The sequence below is a fragment of the Empidonax traillii genome, unplaced genomic scaffold (genome assembly GCF_003031625.1).
Source record: "Empidonax traillii isolate 1590-97213 ecotype Southwest subspecies unplaced genomic scaffold, ASM303162v1 scaffold209:size809316, whole genome shotgun sequence".
Classification (NCBI taxonomy): domain Eukaryota; kingdom Metazoa; phylum Chordata; class Aves; order Passeriformes; family Tyrannidae; genus Empidonax; species Empidonax traillii.
The window spans coordinates 35,681-57,165 of NW_020955402.1; the positions used below are offsets into that span (position 1 = coordinate 35,681).

Sequence of the window (21,485 nt, forward strand, 5' to 3'; positions counted from 1 at the left end):
ACAAGCCCTTTGAAGGCAGAAGGCAAAGACATTGTGATTGTGAATTGTAAGACACAAAACACAGACTTAGACAAAGGACATGACACAGACCTGAACAGCTCTGCCCTGCACACCCTACTCCAGTGATGAAAAGTAAGCTGCTCCTTCTACGTGTGCTGAGGGCCCATTAGGGCAGACCCTTTCCCCTATGCTAATTTGAAAATCCTTCCCTCCTAACCATAACATTCGACCCAGCTCTCACCCAGTCTCCAGGTGGTAGTCCTCTACTTATCTTTCCCACAGCTGGGGATGTGAAACCATCTTTGATGCAAAGGAATTACGCCTGGCTGGCTCAGACGTTCCTGCAATCACCAAGTGACTCAGCCAACTACAAGAAAGAAAAACTACATTGACACAAGAGTGTAGCAGTCTAAAAAACAAAACTAACACGATCCAGCACGGAGTAAAACTGGAATGCTTTATTGGACACAAAAACACATTTTTAAGGGCCTCGGGAGCATGTAAATGGATGATAATTAGGAAGTTACACAAGTTTTTACTACAGTTTCGAAATAGGTTTTTTCTTCAAGCAGGATCAAAGGAATTAAGGGGTTTTAGAAATAATTTTAATTACATAATCTCAAAAAGTCCTTTCTTGATTCTGCTGGAGCCGGCTTAATCCATAAGGTTGTACTTTGATAGATCTTGTGACAGGGGTCCAGCTTCTTAGATCCTGGGATGTTTGTTAGCCTCTGTTTTCCAAGCTTTGCCACTGAAACCCTGCAAGCTTCTTTTTGCTAACAGCTTGGTTTAGACGGTTACACAAGAGCTCAGCAGCACATGCGCAATAACCCCACAGTTGTGCTACTCACCATCCCCTAAACTCTGAGGTTCTTGGGTCTCTGGCTCCAATCTGAATCAGAGGCTGCTGCTGTCACCATGTGCTGCACCTAGGTGAGCAAGGAAAAAAGTTACATGGCATTTCTGAAAGGACAGGAGACCCCAGCTCCCCCTCGCTACCTCCCCGACTCAGCACAAACACTCCTCCTTTGCCAAATGCAGGCCAGATGGCACCTGCAACCGGAAAAAAAACAGGCTTAATTGCTGAGCCTTGTAGTACTTGGAGATTACTCAAAAGGACAGCTGAAGACCATGAAACCTAACTGGCACGTGGCTTCGGCCCTCTGAGGCTGCGTACATTCCCTGCAAAATAAAAAAATGAAGGCAAATGTTCATACTGAGATACTGCCCACAAGGATGCTGTCCTGGGGGTAGCTCCTACCTGCCTCTTCTCGATGGTGACCTCTTACTGGCACGACTGTTTGTTAGAGGTGGGCAGACCACCTATAAAATTCAAGAAACCAAGGATGAGCACAGATTCACCCAAACCACAACACCTGTAAAAGAGCATCTACTTCAGTTCTGGAGTCAACGCTCACCTTGCTTACTGGTACTTAACAGGCTCACCTCCCCTTCAGTGGCTATAACCTGTTGGGCTCTGTATCTTAAAAAAAAAGGAAAACCAAACTAAACCAAAACCCTCCTAAAATATCACGTAAACAGAGCCAAAAGTCACATCATTGCACTGATGTCAGGTAATGGCCCACTGTCTTGCTGTGCTCCTCTGACCTCTTCCAGTCATCTCTGCTTTACATTCTGTCCCTCTGACACTGCAAAGAAATCATTTACCAAAGTGTCAGAGGTTTGTTTACTTGTTCTAAAAAAACCAAGGGGGACTTTTTTTTTTCTTTCCCCTGCATCGCTGTAAAAGAAAGATGTAGAAGGAGTGAGGGGAAAGTTGTTTGCCAAAGGGTGACTGACACACACAAAGGAACTAGCTAGCAGGCCCACATTCAAAGGACAAGGGCTGGGGAGAAGTGATGAGGTTTTTTTCCCTCTCCTTGGGAAATGGCACTTCACTTTTGCCCTGACTGAGGGAGGGTGTGTGTTGGAAAGGTCCAGGGTTCACTTTGGTTTCAGCCTGGTCATCTGGCTGCTTCTGGCCCTGGTTTGCCTCCATTTTCCTGCACCCTGTTCTGCCCCCAGCCCAGATCTGCCCAGATTTCATCGGAGAGGCTTGACCCATCTGCAGAGGAACCTTTTAGGGAGGAGGTTGCCATTTCCCTCCTTTGCTCATGTTGATAGCAGAGTGTGTCCATCGAAAAAGGAGGGGAAATCGTGGCCACAGCCAGCCACAGACTGAGTTTCATGGGAAGAACTCCCTTTCCCCCCTTTTCCCCTTCCCCTTCTGGGTGGGGGCAGATCTCCATTTTTGGCTCCTCCCACGCACCGGGGGCTCACGTGGTGACTGCCAGAGCCCAACAGCGCCCCCTGCCCGCCAACACTGAGACACTGCAGGCTCTGCTCCTCCGGTGAGCCAACAGTGCCCCCTGCTGACTGCGGCTGGAATTGAGCCAAAAGGCAGAAAGTATTGAACTGTTTGAAGGAGACTTTTGAGTACAGGATTATTGTTTAGTTGTTTCTGTGATCTTTTGTTGTTCTGCCAATACACATGTATCCTTTAATAAAGGGCTGTTATTTTTTCCTTTCTCCATATTTCCTCAGTTGGAGCCGTTTCCCCCAGGAAAGACAGCCTGTAGCCTCAGAGTCTTAGGTGCAGTTGGTGAGACACCTAGGGCACTCCATGGGGAGCAATAGCTTTCTGTCTTGGAACTTTTTTTCTGAGAGGAATCTTTGCCTGTGTTTAATCTGGGGAGTTGGACCAGCTATTATCTCTCTGCAGGACTCCTGAAAGTGAAGGAGAGCCCTTTCCCCAAGGAAAGAAAGCCCTAACCCTCGGGGTCTCGGGTGCAGTTGGTGGGACACCCAGGGCACTCCATTGGGAACCTAGAGCTTTCTGTCTTTCAGCGTTTCTTTGAGAGGAATCACCATCTGTGTTCAATTTGGGGGTTCAGGCCAGCTATCTAGGAGCAGGACTCCTGCAAATGAAGGACAGCCTGTTTCCTTAGTAAAGGGAGCCTCTACCCTCAGGATATCAGGTGCAGTGTGTGGGACACTCCATGGGCAGCAAGAGCTTTCTGTCCTGCCGCCTTTTGTTTGGGAGGAATCTTCGTCCGTGTTTAATTTGGGGAGTCAGACCAGCTATTATCTTGGCATAGGGCTTCTGCAAGCAAACAAAAGCCCTTTCCCCCAGGGAAAAAAAGCCCTTACCCTCAGAGTCTCAGGTGCATGAAATGGGACACCCAGGACACTCTACGGGCAGCAAGATCTTTCCATCCTGTCCTCTTTTGTCTGGGAAGAATTTTCATTGGTCTTAATTTTTTTGTTCACTTGCAGGAGCCCTGTGCCAAGATAATAGCTGGTCCAACTCCCCAGATTAAACACGGATGAACATTCTTCCAAGCCTCCATGGGCAGCAAGAGCTTTCTCTCCTGGCACCTTTTGTTTGGGAGGAATCTTCATCTGTCTTCAATCTGGGAGGTCAGATCAGCTATTACCTCAGCACAGGGCTCCTGCAAGTGAAAGACAGCCATTACCCCCAGGAAAGAAAGCCCTTACACTTGGGGTCTCAGGTGCAGGTAGTGGGATACCTGGACCTTTCATGTGCAGCATAATTTTTCTGTCCTGTCATCTTTTGTCTGGGAGGAATTTTCATCTGTGTTCAATCCGGGGAGTCAGACCAGCTATTTCAGAGCAGGACTCCTGCAAACAAATGATGGCCCTTTCCCCCAGGAAAGACAGCTTGTAGCATTAGAGTCTTAGGTGCAGTTGGTGGGACACCCTGGACGCTCCATGGGCAGCCAGAACTTTTTGTTGTGGCACCTTTTCTCTTGGAGGAATCTTTGTCCATATTCAGTTTTGGGAGTCAGACTGGCAATTTCAGTGCATGGCTCCGGGAAGCGAACAACAGCTCTTTCCCCCAGGATGGAAAGCCTGTAACCTTTGGTGTTAGGTGCAGTTGGTGGGCCACACTGGGCATTTCAATGGCAGCATAAGCTTTCTCTCCTGCCACCTTTTCTCTTGGAGAAATCTTTGTCTGTATTCAATTCTGCGAGTTGGACTGGCAATTTCAGTGCATGGCTCTGAAAAGTGAACAACAGCCCTTTTGCCAAGGAAAGAAAGCCTGTAAATTTTGCATTTCAGGTATAGTTGGTGGGTCACTCTGGGCACTCCATGGGCAGCAAGACCTTTTTGTCCTGCCACCTTTTATCTGGGAGGAACCTTCTTTCGTTGTGATAGTTTTAATCTAGGCCTTCCTGGTAGCCAGCTCGTAACGAAGGAAGTGGCCATGGTTCCAGTATTCCATACAATTTTTACAGAAAGCAGGGTATAAATAAGATGGGAGAGAAGCCTTTGCTCTTTTCCAGTGGATCTGAAGGTGCAGGTTCTCTGCTGTCGGTTCTGCCTATGTGGAGGAGTGAGGCCTAGTGAGGCCTCATCGGCCTTGGGAGGCCAGCTTTTTGGTGCAATTCTGCTATCTAAAGGAGAGTAGTAAGATTTCCTTTTATTAGTTCTTTATTGAGTTGTTCCTGGGTTTTTGATTGTGCAAATCTGTTTTAGTTTTCTTTTTGTCCCTTTGCTGTGTACATAGTATTTTAATTGTATATAACTGTGATATATGTAAAAATATATATTTTGATATAATTCGATTGCCTTTGGAATTTGTCAGTTTATGTAGTTTTTCTTTCCTTTGCCCTGGGAGAAGAGGGGAAGTTTTCACTGTAGGTTTAGACATTTGGCTGAGAGCCAAGTCTAAACCATCACATCTGTATTCAGTTTTGGGAGTCAGACTGGCAGTTTCAGAGCAGGCCTCCAAAAAGCGAACACCAGCCCTTTCCCCCAGGAAAGGAACCCTGTAGCCTTTGGGTTTTAGATGCAGTAGTGGGCCACCCTGGGCAGTCTACAGGCAGCAACAGCTTTCTGTCCTGGCACCTTTTGTCTTGGAGTAATCTTCATTCCTATTCAATATTAGGAGTCAGACTGGCAATATCAGTGCAAGGCTCTTACAAGGGAATGGCAGCCATTTCCCCCAGAAAAGAAAGATTTAGCCTCGGTCTCTCAGCTGCAGGTGGTGGGACACCCTGAGAACTCTGTGGGAAGCAAGAGCTTTCTGTCATGGCACCTTTTGTCTAGGAGGAATCTTTGTCCATATTCACCTTTGGAGCAGGACTGGCAATTTAGGTGCTGGGCTCCTGCAACTGAACGACAGCCCTTTCCCCCAGAAAAGAAAGACTCTAACCTTTGGTTTTCAGATGCAACTGATGGGACACCCTGGGGATATTATGGGCAGCTAGAGCTTTCTGTCTTGCCACCTTTTGTCTGGGAGGAATCTTCATCCATATTAACTTTTGGGAGTCAGACTGGCAATATCAGTGCACAGCTCTGGAAAGCGAAACAAAGCCCTTTCCCGCAGGAAAGGAAGATGAGTTTTAGATGCAGTTGGTAGGCCACCCAGGGCACTCCATGGACAGCAAGAGCTTTCTGTCTGGGCACCTTTTCTCTTGGAGAAATCTTTGTCCATATTTAATTTTGGAAGTCAGACTGGCAGTTTCAGAGCATGGTTTACACAAGCAGATGACACCCCTTTCACCCAGGAAAGACAGGCTGTAACTTTTGGGTTTCAGGTGCAGTTCGTGGACCACTCTGGGGACTTCACAAGCAGCAGGAGCTAACCTTAGCCCTAACCCTAACCCTAACCCTAACCCTAACCCTAACCCTAACCCTAACCCTAACCCTGACCCTAACCTTAACCTGTGACCCTAAGTGTAACCCTAACCTGTGACCCTACCCCTTGCTTGTGACTCTAATGTGTGACCCTGGTCAGGGGTGAAAGGTCAAATTCAGGGGGTCATGGGTGAAAAGTCCCAGGGTTAAAGGCCAGAGGTTAAAGTTTGAGAAGGTCAGATATTTAAGGTTTGAGGTCAAAGGTCTGAGGAGGGCGTTTTGTGGTGGGTGTGTCTGGTTTAGGGTGTGATTATGTCAGTTTTGGTCATTTAGAGTTTGGTCATTAGGTTGGATCATTTGGGTTGGTCATTTAGATGATTCCTTGTTGGTTTTTTTTTGGGGGGGGGGTTTGTGTTTCTTAGGGTTTCTTAGTGTGGCTGGTGTGATAATTGGGGTGCTCGTTTGCATATTTGATTTTGGGGTTTGTTGTCATTTTCTTTTTGGTTAACAAGGTAGCACTATTGAATGTAAATTTTTAGTTGAAATTGTTGGTATTGTCACAAGATGGTGCTCTTAAGTGTGATTTCTTTAATTGCTTTTTTATTATTTGTGTTGTAGGTTGCGGTATGGTGTAGTTGGGTTATTTGGTTTATATTTTCTGGGTGTTATTTGTTGTTGAGTGTAATTGGGTGCTAATTGCTTTGTAGAGTTCAGTTTTAATTGTGACTAATTTGCATATCCAGTTAGATGTGCATAACTAGATGATAGTTTGCAGGATTATTGGCATTTCTGATGACATCTGGTGTATGATTAGGTGTTAATTAGGGGTGTTGTTTGTCAAACTGATTAGGTATTTTGCGTGAGTAGGTACAAAATTGGGATTATATAACTTCATGTCATGTTGCCTGGTGTTTGTTTGTTAATTGGTGGGCTAATCTGAACATCTTGTAAGTTTTGATGGGTGAATAGGTGCAAATTGTTGAGCTCATTTGCATATATGGTGAGATGTGGTGCACAATTAACTCTGCCCCTGGCACAGAAGAGCGAGAGGGAGATGGACACTTTGGCCTCTGTGAGTCTTGAAATTGTGTGGTACTTCCAGCTGAGAAGAGCTGTGTAGAGCCCTGCAGTGGGAGCGTGGTTTACAGGCTATCTAGAGGAAGAGGAGTGTCACTTGATTTTGGTGTAGTGCACCAATGTTAGGGGTGTAGTTTTCAGACAGCTAGATTGCTGTATGAACACTTTTGTAAATGGAAGGTCAATTCAGTGAAATCGTTCTCTGTCGGCACATTGTCCTTGAGGGTAGTGGAGGACTTTTTCAATTTTGTATCTTCACATGGTTTGGAGCGAACCATGATACATTTACGTCTTTTTCAAGTCTACAGCACTATCTTGTGGACGTTCCCCAATGTCATAATTCAAGAGTTCCACCAGATCGCATTGTGTACACACCAAACGACACCTGCATTGCAGCTCAAAAGATGAAAACGTTTAGTCACCAGTCTGAAAGGAAAGGTGTCAGAACAGAAAGGATTTGCTAACCTTCCCCTTTCATGTGCAAATTCTTACTTGCTCCACACTCAAAGGGCAACATGATCTTCCCAGTTCTATATACTAATCATTTTTCTCCCCTCTAGCAGAGTCCAGCTACAAAATTGGAAACATTTGGCAAAATACAGCTCACAAAAGTGTCAAATGAGCAAACTTTTGCTGGCTGCACCTTCAAGTGCACCCACCGAACCACATGAAACACTTTTGGTACCTTCACTTTCCTTCACAGCTCTACATTCCATCATAATCCTTCAGTCAGTAAAGATCCAAAACCAAACCCTACCATTAAATGCTCAGATACTAAAATCACCAGGACAAAATGGTCAACAGCTTGGCTTTTACATTCCCACTGTACTGGGAATGTAAAACAGCTGGAATGTTCAACAGCTCAAACCAATAGCACTGTAGAGCAGGAAAAGCAATTAAATTCACCAAGACCACCCAAAACAGGAAAAACCACTACCTCAAAACAGGAAACATCCAATGATTGATCTCATACAAAGCTGCCAGAACACTGTTCCTGGGCGACGTGCATTATTTCCTATGGAAAAGAACTGTCATTCTCTTTCAGGAGACCACCACCCAAATGTCTACCTCATGTCCAAAATTGTATACATTCAAGGATTGTTCCCAGAACAAAGGTGCCAGGACAGAAAGGTCTTGCTGGTTTCTACCTGCTACGGGAAACTTATCCTCTTTCCCTGATACACTGGGGTTACACGATGTCCTTCCTATGGGAAAGAACCGTCATTCTCTTCCGGGAGACCACCATCAAAATTTTGATTCCACCTCCAAAATGTATTATGTTCAGGGATTGCTCCCAAGCCAAAAGTACCAAGAAAGGAAGATCTTTCTGGTTAATACCTGGCATTGGCAGCCCACCATCTGTCTCTGAAACACTGGGGATATGTGCATTCTGCCCTGTGACAGCTAAGGGCTTTCTTTCCAGGGCAAAAGGGCTGTCACTGAGACACAGAAGCTACAGGCTTGCTTTTCTGGGGGAAGGGATATTGTTCACTTGCAGGAGCCCAGTGCTGAACTTGCAGTTCCACCTCCCGAAATTGAATATGGCTGAAGTTGCAATTCTGCCTCCCAAAATTGAAGATGGGTGAAGATTAATGCCAGGCAAAAGTGTCAAGGATAGAAAGGTCTTGCTGAGCCTGGAGTTCCCTGGGATACCCATCATTTGCACCTGAGACACCAAGGCTACAGTCTTTCTTTCCTGGGGGAAAGGGATGTTGTTCACTTGCAGGAGCCCAGCGCTGAACTTGCAGTTCCACCTCCCAGAATTGAATACGGCTGAAAATTACTCCCAGACAAAAGGACCCAGGACAGGAAGGTTTTGCTGTCCTTGGAGGGCCCTGGGCAGCCCATAATCTGCACCTGAGATATCAAGGGTACAGGCTTTCTTCCCTGGGTGAAAAGGCTTGCTGAAGCCAACCTTTCTGTCCTTGCACATTTTGTCCAGAGTAATCTTCAGCCATATTCAATTTTGGGAGTTGGAATGGCAATTTTTGCACTGGGCTTGGCAAGCAAACATCAGCCTTTCCCCTCCAAAAAGCCTGTAGTGTTGGTGCCTCAGGTGGAGATGAGGGGCTGCCCATGGCACTCCACCACCAGCAAGACCTTACACATTATTCTATTTCTACTCCGATGCTTCCTCTAGTTTTCTTTCTTTTTTTCAATGCCCTTTTTCCCCATAATTTGTCCATTTTGTAATCTATTCATTGTTATTATGGTAAGGCAGACAGAGAAAGGAAGAAATTACATCCTCTAAAAAGAAAGGCAGAAAGCTCCTTCTTTGTGTCCAAAAGCAAAGCATGACCAATTTTAAAATTGGATGTAAAGCCTTCAACACGCAAATGAGACTTTAAGTAAGCCATGGTCACCATCTCTGGATAAATGGGACAAGATCTGTGAATTTGCAGCAATTCTGGGGTATCTCTATCCTTAGAGTTTGTGTTGCACTGGGCATAATTCCCACCAAATGTGGCAATAGCAGCAAAACTTTTTCAGTGCAGTCCTGACCAGGATTATGACTTTATTTAAGTTTTTCCTGATTAGTTTCATGATATATCAGAATCTATCAATTTGCACAGACATATTTTAGATATTTATTGTGTAAATCTTTCAAACAAGTAATTTGCTCCTGTAAATTTTACACAGTCATAATCTGGACAGAGCATTATCAAATAATTTGTTTTCATGGAAAAAGTGAAAAAGCCTTCTCTTCTAAACAAAGATGTTTTCTTGGTTGCAAGAAAATAGCTAAAAACAAGTGTTATACTTGATTTAATCATATACTATGAGAGATTCACCTGTGGTATTTCTCAGTTATAATTGAACATTCTCAGTAATTTTCTGTTTATGACTACAGTGGCTGTATTATCCAGGACACAACACATTTTTCAAGAAGAAATGAGAGCAGCATCCTGTGGTACAGAGTGCTGCACTACAATGGTACTTAATAAAGACCTGATGGAATGAGTGATTAATTTTTCAAAGCCATTTCTAGTAGACTTCTAGATAAATTAAAGGTCCCTATTATTAGTTACCTAAATTTATGCAAAGCAGTAGTTTCCATGTTTCCTGTTAGCTGCATTGTGTGACTCACTAAATCTAAATCTATTAATAAAATAGATTAGTTCTTATCAAAGGATCAGAATGATTTCACTAGAACCAAACCCAGGGTTCATTTCTTTTGTTTTCTTAATTTGATTCATCGCCATACACTTAAGTCTGCAGGAAGACAATGGTACTGGAGCACTCTGAGGAAGGAAATAGCTGTGCTTTAATGGAGGAACCCAAAGCACTGTAGCAGAAAAAGTCAGGCAATTTATTCCTGTTAACTTGCTCAGTGAAAGCAAGGACAACGCTTATAAACAATCTTGGCTTCCAAATATTCTGGATTTAAAACAATATCTGGAAAGTAGAAAGGTGATGTAAGCCATACAAGGAGCAGCTGAGGGAGCTGGGGGGGCTCAGCCTGGAGAAAAGGAAGCTCAGGGGAGACCTTCTCACTCTCTACAACTCCCTGACAGGAGGGGGGATGGGGTGGGGGTGCGGGGAGGGATCTGCTGTCAGGGAATAAGGGACAGGATGAGAGGAAATTACCTCAAGCTGTGCCAGGAGTGGGTCTGGTTGGACATCAGGAGGAATTTCTCCATGGAAAAGGTGGTCAGGCACTGCAAGGGGCTGCCCAGAGAGGTGGTGGAATCCCCACCCCTGGAGGTGTTCAAGGAATGACTGGACATGGCACTCAGTGCTCTGGGCTGGGTGACAAGGTGGGGATCGGGCACAGCGTGGACTCGATGGGCTGGGAGGGCTTTTTCAACCTAAATGATTCTGTGTGAAGAAAAGAAGCTTTGGGACATACACTTCATACCCCATCATCCTTCGTTACAGAGGATTTCTTAACAAACCCTCTCAGCACAAAGCAATAAATGTCAGTACAGTGACAGAAGCTCTTGGCTCACCTGCAGCAGCCTGGCTACCAAGCACAGAGAGTACTGCCTCTGCTCTTGAGTAAAGTCTACACAAAACTTAAAGGAGGTAAGACAGTTTGTTTGTGCATAAACAAAATGCCTTTAGTTTTTCTCTTTTATTTTACAGAGGTGTCAACATTATATTAGCCTTTCTCTTCAAACATCCCTTTGCAACACAGAACGTTTATACAAAACTAGTATGGCTGGCAGAAGATAGTGGGATAAGGTTTCACATGAAGAAAGAAGAGCTGAAGAAAGAATATAAGATTTTGTTACTCATTGCCCATGATACATTAAAGGTAGCAATGTTCAAATGCATACCTGTGAGCAATGGACAAATTAGTTAGATTTTGTTTAGAAGATTTTTTTGCCCTTCGATGTTTTTCTACTTTGCTTCACTTTACTATATATAATAAACTTTTTTCCAGGCCAAGCTTATGTATGTTAACTTATTTTCTTGCACTTCAGAGCACTCTGTTTTCAGAATGCTTTCCATTTTAAAGCTCCTGCTAAACTTTGTCTTGAAAGAAATTTCTGTGAGGACAACATTAATGTTAATTGTATTAACAAAGAAATACCAAAGTAACTGCCGAGAAACAAATAGGAAGTGCAAAGGAAGGGGAAGAAAGAAGTTATGAGAACAGTGCTTGTTATTTCCAGCAATGCCTGTCTGAGCCCAACTAAAGCTGCTCTAGAAAAGCTTTCACCTTGAACTCCCTTTATGCCTGTGCTCAGAAACACATGACATCCACGGACACTTCTAGTTCCACCCCAGAGCTGCAAGAATGAGTACAGATGAGACCAACTTTTTTTTGAAGCAAAACAATAAACAATACATGCAGCAGAAGACAAAAACAAATGGATAAAGTGTTTGGGGAGGCACTTAAACTTCCACTAAAAGCTCTACTTTTTCCTTGAATCCATCTCGCAATTATTAAGGAGACTTTTTATCACTTATTTTTTACATAGGTTTTGTACCCAGGCCAAAATGTTTATTAAGAAGACTATTAAAACCAGTGGAGTGCAATGAATTCTACAAACACCAAATCTTGTATGCAACAGCATCAGTATATGCTGCAACAGTTTCTGGTGGTTTTTTTTTTGTTTTTTTTTTTTTTTTTTTTTTTTTTTTTTTTTTTTTTTTTTTTTTTTTTTTTTTTTTTTTTTTTTTTTTTTTTTTTTTTTTTTTTTTTTTTTTTTTTTTTTTTTGTTTTGTTTGTTTGTTTGTTTGTTTGTTTGTTTTGTTTTTGTTTGTTTGTTTTTGGGTTTTTGTTTGTTTGTTTGTTTTTTTTACATTTTTCAACAGCATTTGCCAGTGTAGTTTTTTTTCACCTCAAAAGTAAAGTTCACGGTGTTTGCCCCAGATTCTCCTGGGTGGTCTAATTGCTCTTCTTTTCTTCATAACACAGAGAAAGAAAATTAGCCTGATTAATGATTATAACAATTTCCAGATGTAGTCAAGACACATGGATGCTCCCTGTTCCTTCTTATATAACCCTGTGGTTAACTTATCTATTTTACTGGAAAGAGCCCTAAATCACTGTGAAAAGTGGATTTATATCTGTATAACGTATATGTCTTGTGAGAAATTTCCCACCCAGCCGTACTCATTTCAAGAAACTATGTAAGAACCAGTCAGGATGGTAAATGAAACCTGTCACCAGAGTTTTAGTATCATCTTCAGTCATACTGAACACAACTGAACTCACATAGCTTGGAATATGTACCACGTCTGGAATTTTAGCATTCATCACCTTTCATCCCTGATATGCTTATGAGGAACCGCCAAGAGGAGAATGTTACTGACATTAAGTGACCTATTCTTAAAGACAGTACTTGTAAAAGAAATACGCAAAATGCTTGCCCTAGAGGTATTCATATTCCCTCTAAGTTTGCTGTAAAAACAAAGGGGAAATCATCTCTCCCTTCAAAAATTCCAAAATAAACTTAATCATGAGAACAGCTGAAACTCATGCTTTCCTTTGAAGCAGTTTAATCCTATTGCAAAGGCATTTGGAATTTTTATCATCTTTTGTTTCAGTATTCTTTTAAATATCTTCTATAAAGGATATGCAAACTGCAAATGCAAGTTTTGGCCAACTATGTAAGTCCCCTAAAGTGCCAGTGCAGTTGATGCCAACCTGCCACTGCGGTTCCTTGAGATGCTTTTTGTACAACTGTTGTCCTTAAAAAGCATTAATGGAACATGTCAAACACCACACATACGGCAGCAGCACTTGGAGCTTTTTCCTCTTCCCTTAGGGAATTGATAAACCATATGTATGTGATCATAGAATCATTTAGGTTGGAAAAGACCTCTAAGATGATCAAGTCAAACCATTAACCCAAAACTGCCAAGTCCCCCACTAAACCATGTCCCATACAGGCACATCTAGCTGCATTTTAAATGACACATTTATTCCTCTGTCACAAAGAGCATAATGGAAAATAAAAAGACAGATATTCCATTCTGGTTGCCAGGTTTCCTTTTATTACTTCTTCAGAGCCAAAGTAATAATTACAAAAAAAAAATAATATAAGTGGGACACTAAATATGCTGGATCCACCTCAAAGGACTCCAGCCAAAGAGTCCTTTATTTCTTAGAGCTGTTACTTCTTTCCAAGCTTCTTCATGTTTGAGATGGGTTTTTAAGCTTCTGCAAAATTCCAATCAGAAAAATGAGTACTGGGTTGCAAACCAAGCATTAAACACAAGCACAGGGCTGCCAGATCTCAGGCTGTATTTGTTGAAAGTGTGGATAACTGTGCTATAACTTATCTTTCAAAAAGGGCATATCTGATGCATGTCACAAGATATGAAACCCCCACTCTCACTAATGACAAAACCAACCCATGACAAATCTCCAAACCTTTCAAAAGCAGACTTTACTTTAAAAAGTAGCTACTAGATAATAATGAAGGTTACTCAAACCAGCAAATATTTTCTCTTGTGACTTTCCAGCATATGCTTTAGAGGTGCTCAAAAATATGCACATAGTCTTTCTTCTATCTGAAGAAAGTTGCAATCTTTCTTCTATCTGAAAGGTTGGATGCATTTAACTAACAGCAGAGAAAAACCAGCAAAAACCATAACAAGGAAAAATAGATCACAATTTAAGCGGTTCAAGGTTTACACCCTGCATTAATCACACTTTTAAAACTACAGAGTGTTTCAAAATTCAGAGTGATTCACTTAAGTCCTGCTGCAGCTATAGCATCTTTTCTGGCAACTGTGTAATTTAGAGATTGTATTAAATAAATAATCTTCCTCACAAAAATTGTTGGGTTTGTTAGGAAGGCATTTTGGCTTTAACCTTAATTCTTAGTGTGAACAGATTTCACTTTTTCAGTGAAAATATCTGTGAGCTTTTTTTAAGAAAATCCAGCAAAAAAAAAAATTAGAGTTATTCTGGTAAGTCCAATGAAATTTTAATTTGAACTTCTTTGCAAACAAATCCAGTATTTTCTAAGTAACAAGGAAAAGGATTTCCTGCTCTTTCTCCAGTCAAATATAAGAGCTGGAAGCATATATAAGCATTTACAAGAAAGGCAGCCTGATCTTAGCTGAGTCATCTGGATGACATATCTTTAAGGCTTGTTGGCAAACAAATTGCCAAGAAGAAAAAAATAACATTCCCTGCACTAAAAACCAGTCACACTAACACTCATTCACCAAGCAAAGAAAACTGCATTCTGTCATAGAATAACATTCTCTCCACATTTCAGATAAATTAAAAACAGCAAAGGTTCCGATTCTTGTAAGTGAAGCAATTTCAGCATGTTATGATTTTCAAAATGTAGCAACCATAATTACAATTTTCCTGATTTTCTGAGAGAAAAGACAAGCACATCTAGAAAAATGAGTATTGACACAGTATTGTGCACAACAAAAGAAAACCTCAAGCAAGAATGTCCCAACAGCATTTCCCAAATGCTAAGTCTTAGCATTTCATGATGTTCCCAGTCTCTTAAAAATACAGGGATTATTAAAACATGCTTTGAAGCTTACTTCGCATTTAATGGCATTTTCCAAGAGCCTTCTTTGCTTTATGCAACAGAAACAATATCAAAATCACTCTTTAAACAGTGTTGTCACAATCTTTCTGAAATGAAGAGTCAGATTTAAATTTTAAAGGCAGATATTTTTGTCCTCCTAAAGTCTAAATCAGACTTTAAAACCAGAAAACTTGTCTTCTTAAGTTTCTGCTTCTACCACAGCTGAAGTTGGAGCAGTAAACTGGTAGGATAGAGAACTATTTGTGTGCACACAAGTGCATGTGTGTGTTGAGGGGTAAGCAAGGACAGAATCTCTGCCTCAAGCAGAAAAGACTTAAAGGCAAACTATTATATAGGTAAAACTTGTAATATCTTCACAGCATGGGAACTCAATATGAATGCTTTCATACCCACTCAGTGGAATCACAGAATGGTTTTGGTTTGAAGGGGCCTTAAAGCTCATCTCACTGCACCCTCTGCCATGGGCAGGGACACCTTCCACCAGCCCAGGTTGCTCCAAGTCCTGTCCCACCTGGCCTTGGAACTGCCAGGGATGGGGCAGCCACAGCTTCTCTGGGCAACCTGTGCCAGGGCCTGCCCACCCTCACAGGGAAGAATTTCTTCCCAATATCCCATCTAACCCTGCCCTCTGTCAGTTTGAAGCCATTCCTCTTGTCCTGTCACTCCAGGCCCCTGGAAACAGTCTCTCTCCATCTTTTTTGCAGTCTCCTTCAGTTACTGGAAGGCCACAATTAGGCCACCCCAAAGCCTTCTCTTCTCCAGGCTCAACAAGCCTAATTCTCTCACCTTTCCTCAAAGCAGAGCTGCTCCATCCCTCGGATCCTCTTGGTGCCTCCCCTGGACTTGCTCCAACAGCTCCATGTCCTTCCTGTGCTGGGCCCCCAGAGCTGGAGGCAGCTCTGCAGGGGGGTCTCACCTGGATGGAGTAGGGTGTTGTATTATAAGAATTCAGCAGAGTAAAAAGGACAGAAACATTACCCAGTGTCACAGGAGGAAAAAACAAGGTAATACAAAATCCAGTCAAGAATTGCAGGATATTACAGGGTAATCTATAGGCAGATGGAATGCAAAGAAATCAGCTGGCACATGTATAGCTATGGCTAGAACCCTGGCTATTTTTAGGGAATTACTGGCCAGGACTTTAGTTTTTACAGCTTGTCTGCAAGATGTGAACTAGATGAGCATTGTACCTATTAATTACAACATGATTTCATGACTCAGAAAAAAACACGGACTTGAATCCAGCTCCTACATCCACCATAAAGTACTGTTTGCTTGAAGGAAAACCTAAAGAGGTTCTGAACTGAAAAGCAAACTCAAGTGTATTCTGCATCAGTACAGCTGGGTGAACCAGCAGGCCTGGATCAGTCCCATAGGCAGCAGATTGAGCAGTGTATATAAAACCACTCCAGAAACGAGTGCATTGTCACAGGTTTTACATATCTCTCTAAAAATGGGGCAGAAATGAAAATACAGTAAGTAATCAATAATCAAGAGCATGAAAAATAAGAGATAAGTCACTACTGGCAAATTAGTAAATACACTGTACAGCAATGTTAGCTATGCTCACTGACTTGCAATCACTAATTCATACACTTAATAGTTGCTTCTTATCCTGCATACTGTGCTTTGAAAGAAACTTAAATATGAAAAATAGGATACCATGAGAAAAAAAAAAAACAGGCAAAGAATTACTACATCCTTGATTAATATGCATGTGAAAATAAAATCATGATCATATCCTTCTAACATCACATATATACAAAGCCATACAAAGACACTCAGTTCCATACTAAATGGAACATTTATTAATATACACTTTCGCTGGGCATTATTTATCACATCGATGAAAATTACGTTTTTCAACTTCACAGTGAGTTTCTCAGCATCAACAAAACTAGTAGCACTGACTTTTTTCCTTCACAGAGACCAGAAGATCCTTTCACTGGTACAGCTTCTCCAGATGCTGGGATAAGAAACTGTGACTACAATTCAGGAACAGTCTGCTGAGAGTCATCTTACTATGTAAAAAAAGAAATCAAACAAACAAACAAAATCTCTGAAGTCTTCCCTATACTGTCCCCCTTTTCCCCCTGGGAATATTTCTATAAAACACCATAATTAGTCACTTTGAAAGGGACTATGAGGAGACTGGCTCCTCAACACATACAAGTAAAACTGTTTCACTATTTTATTTTCCTCAGACTACTGAGCTCAAGAATCTCTTGAGGAAAAACTCAGGCTTTGTGGGGAATATTCTATAGGAAATGCAATTAACCACTTTCCTTCCTCCTTAAACCATCTCGCAATAGTATGCAACACATCAGAAATAATCGAGCTTTCCTGCCAGATCTGAATAATTCACCAGAGGTTTACTTCTGAATATACCATTAAGAAATAACATATATGGGGATATATCTTCCTCATATATATATTGTACAGAGAAACAAACATATCCATTATATGCTGAACTTCCTGAGGTAAGGACCATCTTGCAATTTTCAAGATGGAAAATTTTTCAAAAGCTCCTTAATGAAGTAAAGAAGGGGAGCATGGATGGTGTGAAGCTACTGCGTTATCCTCTTCATGCCTAAAACCTCAACTTCACTTGCAAAAACAATTCAGTTTCTCTTTACTGAAGTCAGTGAATGGAACTGAATTCGTTTCACCTCCTCCAAGTCCCTTCAGGGACTTTCCTCTTGCTGTTGGCACCCTGCCAGTGAGAACCAATCGAACATTCCTCTCTCCCCTACCCTTCTTTAATACAGAGAGAGACAAACAATAATTTTGCTTCCCTTATCTTGAACACAAAAATCTTCATTTTTCCTTCACAAAACACAGTTACCAAACCTTAATAACTTCCCTAAACATTTAAAACGTACTTAATTTTTCCTTGTCAAAAGCCCTTTCTCAAGCTTACACATTCCTCCAGCATGCTTTTCAGGACATGAAGCATTTTCTAGTATCTATAAAAAACAGATCAAAATTACTTTTTAAAAAATGAAAGCACCTATGAGCACTGTCATACGGTTGTATGGGTGGCTTAATGGCCAGAAGGAGCTCTGTGGTTCACACACTGAAAAAGCACTTATATATCTGTGTCTGTTGTGGAACAAGCCTCACCTTTCAGCATCAGCTAGAAAAAGATCCATCTCCTGCAGACAGAATTAATTAGAATATAGCAGAGTCCTCTCCCTGGCTACCTTATATTCATCCACAGAGACAAGCACGTGGGCCAGCAACAATCAGCCAGCATTGTTTAAAATTCATGGAGAGTGACCTGCCTGAAGAGTTACAATGTGGAGGTAAGAATATAAATAACATTTGTGTTGCCAATTACACTAATGTAAAGCCAACATTCACTTAACATGCATCAGAAATAAATAAATACAGTGGGAAACAACAACCTGAAGTCCAGCACAGCATTTCTGGAAGTATGTTTCCAGCAGAGCCAACTGTTGGAAGATTAAGAGCAGAGATGCAAATCTCCTGCCAGTCTGCTGGAACTGTCCTTACCAGAAGCACTGACAAGAATAATCTACTCAAATGGGTGACTGAACACTAGAAAGCACAAACCAACCAAAGAAACCCAAAACAATTCCCCCCCACCAAGCTGTTTACATTCTTTTCATAAGTCATTTAAAAGTAAAACAATGTAATTTTAGTTTTCTCCTTTCAGAAGCTTCTACAATTCTTCTGTCTTTTGGGAACTGATTTTTCTTGTCTCTTGACTCAGTCTGAGAAAAAAGAAACTGGTCTCCACTGCAGAAAACAGAACACATCAACTGTGTGTGCATGTATACATATATGCATGGAAAAATGGAAATATGTGATTAGGAAATACTGACTTTGATTGTGTTAGAAAATTGAATCTGGTTAATTTATTTGTCATTAATCATGTCCTTTCACAGGACAATCATAACACTTTTTAATGTTTTGCACTATAATGTCTTTTATTAAGTGCCTGAACTTAACACTAGGAGAGTAGTGCAATACTAGAGTGACCTACACAGAGAGGTGCTGGAATCCTTATCCCTGGAAGCTTTCAAGACTTGGCTAAAAAAAGCCAGCAATGGCCAGATCCAGGAGTGTCATCAGTGCTACTGTGACAGGAGACTGCACTGCATGACCTTAAGAGGTCCCTTCAACCAACACTTCTATGAGTTTCCTTTAACCCCAACTGTAAAAAAGCAAATAAGTTGATACACTTCCAATTCTAACTCCTGAAAAATGGAATTGGAGAGACTAGGGTGTAATAATTCATTCAACTACTATTTACAGTGAGGCTGGTGACCAGTAAAGGAAATGGGCAAACTTTTCTGCCTCTAGTAGGGTCTGAATGTCTGGCATTCTTCTTGCCCTTCAAACAGTGCTTTCTCCCCTATTTCAGAACCCAAGGACTTTTAAAACAGCAACACTCTCTTTTTATCTTTTTTTTTTTTCCTGTTTATGGCTGACACATATTCAGCCCTTCTGAAACAATATAGACCTTTGAAGGACTAGAAAGCTGTTTCTTATCTAGATAACAGATATATATTCTTCAGAACATAATGGTACATGCTCCTTGTGCCACCCAGCACTGTAAAGCTACAGTGACCCTTAACAGGCAAAACTAGTTGTTCCCTTTACATGAGTAACCTAGAATAGACATCATACCTCTATTAACCAGCCTATACTATAGACAGCAACAGAAAAATTGCCATATAATAAATACTCCATGTTTACATAGCAATGCTATTGCTCCGTTGATATCAAAGCAATCTCCTAAGGATAAAATAACAACAGATGAAAAACCTACAGCATAGAGCAGTGATCTGTTCAACCACAAAGACCAGGACATAATGTGAAGTCAGAGTCATAGCCTCAATACAGAGCTCCTGGTCTACCCAGCATGTCAGACTTAAACTGCCTGCCTTGTTTTATATCAGCCATGACCTGAAGGAAAAGGGGACATGATCTTCATGGAGAAGCATTTGTAGCTTCCATGGAGGCTCCACAACTGTGTCTCTTTCAGCTCTGTGCATGCCTAGAATGTGCTTAAGATGATGTATTGCACGTCAGGTTTTGCTATGCAGAAGATGTTTGATTTGAGACCAAGGAACACTGGCTTAATTGTCCAATCCCAGAACTGGAATCTCTATAGGGATGCAGTTTCATGTTTATTGTGCTGTCAGGAATAGCCACAGTTTGAATCTGTGGATTCCTTTGAAAGTAAGGTTACACTTTGTATCTTTACACCTAAAGCACACCCACACCAATACAAAGAATAAGCAATATCTCTTAGCTACAGTTTCAATGATCTTTGTTTCTATTGCTCTATTCCAGGATAAAACCCTAAAATGCAGAGTAAAATTGAGTTCTGCCTGACCAACGGAGTTCAGTCCCTCTACCAAAGTACCACTTCATGTTTCATGTCAAAAGAGACACAAATATTGACCCAACAAAGCAAGCAGAAACATTTCCACCTATACAAGTGCAACATTTAGGTCCTGGATCTCAGAAGGACTAAGTTGCTTTAGAGCTGTTACTGTTCAGGAAGCAAACATAATCCAGAGGGAGTGTGTCTCCATCGTGGTGCAGAGCTGATTTTGCTGCTTTCCAAGAGCAGAAGGAGGTTAGGAAGCAGGGGTAGAGGGGTTGGGGGGGGGAGGGGGCATATGCTTGCACACCTACATAAGTAGATCATGAGGCAGGAACCCTGGAATCCAGTGTCAACACCAAACTCATAGGGATAGCTTTTTACAGCTTCCCTGTTCATAGTCCCTGCACACCAATAACAGGATGACTGGGAAAACACCTGCTCTGCAGCAGAGTCAGTGGGGAAGAGCCTCTCTATTCAGCTCATTATCAGAGGACAATGATTCCCAAGCAAATTTATTCAGAAGATGACAGTAAAAACATACTATCTGGTGCCACAGAGGAGATGTAGAGAATGCTTTACAGCTTTGTCCTGATTCAACCCCAGCTGGAAACAAAGTACCACACAGCCACTTGCTCACTTCCTCCCCCAGTGGGACGGGGAGGAGAATCGGAAAAACGTAAAACCTGTGGGTTGAAAGAAGAACAGTTTATTAATTGAAATAAGGTAAAATATTGCAATAATTATGAAAAGGGACACAACTAAAAGAGAGAAAGGAATAAAACCAATTCAACTGGCAGCTTTTCAAATAGGAGAAAAAAATCACTAAGTGACTTTAATGACATTAAATGATCTCCCATATAGCAAGTTATACAGAATAATTTAAGAGTCTATGTGCATTGCAAGTGGCAAGTCACGCTTAGCATTAAACCCATAAAGCTTACAATTATTCCAAACACATACTAGTAACTGAAGATTGCTTACATCCAAAAGAATCAATGGAAGAAAATGGCAAGAAAATACAGAATAACAATTCCAGAACAAATTTTAGATGTCTATCACATACTACTACTTTTAACATACTGGGCACCAACAAGAATTTGCAAAGATTCACTCATCCATGGGCAGATTAGTTTATTTGGTCATAATTTATTATAAAAAACAGTCTGTGCATTACATTAAAAATCTAATTTAATTTATTGTTTGCAGTACTCTAAAGTCTAATTTGCAGAACTAAAAACATGAATAGAGGTCATGCAGCAATTTAATGGACATTTAAACAAAGTTAAACCCAAACATTGATAAACACAGCCTGTTGCTCAGGTTTTCCAAATTAAAATTAATGTTGGTGTAAATCAGCAATGCTCCATATCACAAACCATAATCCCTTTGCTTTGTTTGAAATTCTATCAGACTTTGTTTGAAGGACTATCTCTGAGTATTCTTTGACAAAAATAATCCACTTTGAA

The 21,485-nt window shown here is 41.3% G+C and overlaps 1 long non-coding RNA gene across 1 annotated transcript; it reads right to left on the reverse strand.

The window, feature by feature from the left end:
* Window positions 1-816: 816 nt before the first annotated feature.
* On the reverse strand, window positions 817-18,184 carry LOC114059225. The gene is made up of 3 exons (XR_003571611.1): window positions 18,174-18,184; window positions 3,271-3,281; window positions 817-1,182 (listed from the first exon to the last, which is right to left on the reverse strand). It is a non-coding gene; the product is annotated as an uncharacterized LOC114059225 (long non-coding RNA).
* Window positions 18,185-21,485: the final 3,301 nt, after the last annotated feature.